Source organism: Triticum aestivum, chromosome 4B (genome assembly GCF_018294505.1).
Source record: "Triticum aestivum cultivar Chinese Spring chromosome 4B, IWGSC CS RefSeq v2.1, whole genome shotgun sequence".
Lineage (NCBI taxonomy): Eukaryota > Viridiplantae > Streptophyta > Magnoliopsida > Poales > Poaceae > Triticum > Triticum aestivum.
Genome location: NC_057804.1, coordinates 585,894,603 through 585,897,731, shown reverse-complemented (window position 1 = coordinate 585,897,731; position 3,129 = coordinate 585,894,603).

Genomic DNA, 3,129 nt, shown 5'->3' with positions numbered 1-3,129 from the left:
TCCTCCTCCTCCTCTTCCTCGTCCTCATCGTCATCATCATCATCGTCATCATCATCATCATCATCCTCAGCGGCGTCCGAGTCCCACTCCTCCTCCTGGCTCTCGCCCCCGCTCGCTTCTCCCTCCTCAGTCGGAGCCTGTGCTCCATTGGGCATCGAGTACAGCTCAGTGAGGGCCTGATAGACATCAAGACAAAGATCAGTCGACCGATCGGCAGAGAAAACAGAAATAAATGTGACGAGAATACAATGGGAAGTGGAGCAGACATACCTTGTTTGGATCACTGTGGCAGTCGAGTGGAGGAATCCTTCTGGCTCCGCGAGGGTTATCCTTGTTCCCAGTAACAGCGGCCATCCACCTTTCCAGAGTGGCATCGTCGACTGCTTCTGGATTGACCCGAGTCACATCCTCAGTCCCGCAGTACAACCACATGCAATGGCTCCGGAACTGAAGAGGCTGGATACGACGCCTAAGAAAAACCTCCAGGAGATCCATACCCGTCACTCCCTCCCGAACCAACTGAACTACACGCTCCATCAGCATCTTCACGTCAGCTTTCTCCTCCGGAATCACCTTCAGAGAGGAGGGCTTGTTCACTCGACCCATGGTGAACTGAGGGAGTCCACTCGACTGCCCCGGCGTCGACTGATCCTGGCAGTAGAACCATGTCGACTGCCAGCCTCTGACTGACTCGGGAAATGTCATGGCTGGGAAGGTGCTCTTGTTCCTCACCTGGATCCCCAGACCCCCACACATTTGGACAACTCGGGTTTTTTCGTCGCCTGGGCTCGCCTTCTTCACGGTCTGAGAGCGACACGTGAATATGTGCTTGAACAAACCCCAATGCGGTCGACAACCCAGGAAACTCTCACACATGGACACAAACGCGGCAAGATAGGCGATAGAATTCGGGGTGAAGTGGTGGAGTTGTGCTCCAAAGAAGTTCAAGAAACCACGGATGAAAATGCTCGGCGGCAAAGAAAATCCGCGGTCGACATGGGTAGCCAGAAGCACGCACTCACCCTCTTCCGGCTGGGGCTGCCACTCTTTCCCCGGAAGCCTCGCAGCTCCATGAGGGATCAGGCCCTCGTTGGCCATGTCGAGGAGATCCTTCTCCGTGATGGTTGACTGGATCCAATCTCCCTGGACCCAGCCTTTCGGCAGGCGAGATCTAGACGAAGACCCGCCACGACTGGTGGATCTCCCCTTCGCCTTCTCTGTCGCCGACGCCTTCTTCGCGCGTTCCAACGCCGCCGTCTTCTCCTTGACCATGGCTGCCGGCGGGACGCGCGAGGAGAAGTTGTGCGGAGGCGAGAGCGAGCGCGTTGGGCGGAGACGAAGGGAACAGAGGGAGAATGCTGAGGCACTGTTCAAAAAACCCTCACCGGGCGCATTTATAAGATCCCTTCCGAGTGGATGACAGTGGGCCCAGTCGATCTAATCATATCCTGAACAGTTACGCGGACACGATACGTGGTGAAAAAAGCGGCGCGGGGATCGAGGCGTCTATGCCCTGTCCTGTCCGAACACCGCGGTCCGCCCCGCTTCGCGCGCTTCCCCAAATTTCGCATCCCGCGGAATCCGCGAATGGCAGATCGGTCTGCCAAACGCGGGATTTCCTGCGATCCGTCGCTCGGAAATCGGCGAAGTCCAAAAGATCACTCGATGAAGGAAAAGAATGGATCGAGTCGACTGAAGAAAAGTTGCTCACTATCAACAAAGAGATTTTTTTCAAAACAACGCACGACCAGTATGCGAAGGCTAATCGGAAACAACATCAACTCCTTCATCACTCGAGCCTCAATCCATTCGGGGGCTAATGATGGAGTCATGTACCTAGGATAGGGTCACAGACCTGATCTAAGTATCCTGCCCAAGGACACCCTTAGAAGAGATCACCTTCCAGTCGACCTACGAGGGACTCACTCGACTGACTTGATGGACTCGACCACGAAGACTCACTCGACCACCAGAAGGTCAAGAGGCACTCTGCACTGCAACGGTCTGTAATTAAGTAGACTTTATGATAGTAAAGACACTTTATGTGGGGCGTTACCAGTAATGCCCCGGACTTAATGTACCTTAAACCCTTCATTACGTGGGTTGGCTGGGGTCCTGGCGCACTCTATATAAGCCACCCCCCTCCACAGGCAGAAGGGTTCGGCACCTTGTAATCCATATACACATAATCCACTCGACCGCCTCCGGGCTCCGAGACATAGGGCTTTTACTTCCTCCGAGAAGGGCCTGAACTCGTACATCTCTTGTGTTTACAACCTCTCCATAGCTAGGACCTTGCCTCTCTATACCTACCCCCACTCTACTGTCAGGCTTAGATCCACGACAGCCGTCACGCCACCGGGAGGCCACCATCGCCGGACCTCCCCACGCTGCCGCCCACGACCGGAGCAGCGGGCACGCCCGGCCGCTGTCCTACCCGCATCTCCCGGCGAGCTCCAAGCGCCGGAGCCGTCGAGCACGCACCACCGGTGCCACGGGCCGCCGGCCGACCCCTAACGCCAGATCCGGTCGGATCCAGCAAGAGACCAGCCGTCCCCGCCGCCACCACCAACCAGAGCCACCTCCACACCCTCCCCTCCCCCCCCCCCCCCCCGCACCCTGCCGTCGAGTCGAATCGCCGTGCCGCGACCACACCGACAACCAGCGCCACCACCAGAAGCTGCCCCCACCGCGAAGACTAGCCGAAGAACCACCAGCTCAAGCCAATCGCCGCCGCGGAGGGCAGCCACGCGCCACCCGAGATGCCGGCGACCAGATCTGGCCGCGCCAGATCGAGGACCGCAGGCACCACGGGCACGCCTGCGCGCAGCCATCCCCGTTATCCCCAGGGGCCACAGCGGCCATGGGCCACACACAGGAGCCCGTCGTCGCCGCCCGAGACCACGTCGTCGCGCCCCGCCGCCAGCGCGCCGCCACCCGCCGAGGAGACCGCCCGCGACGAGCCCACTAGCAGAGGGGAAAGAGGGTACCGTCGAGTTTGCCCGGTCGGCGTCGAGGAGGAGCGGAGGGAGGGGGCGCGGGCCGGCGGTGCTAGGGTTTCCCCCCTCGGTCGCCGCGGGAGCGAGGCGAGAGGGGCGAATGGCGGGTCTCTTTTTTTTTGTATTACTG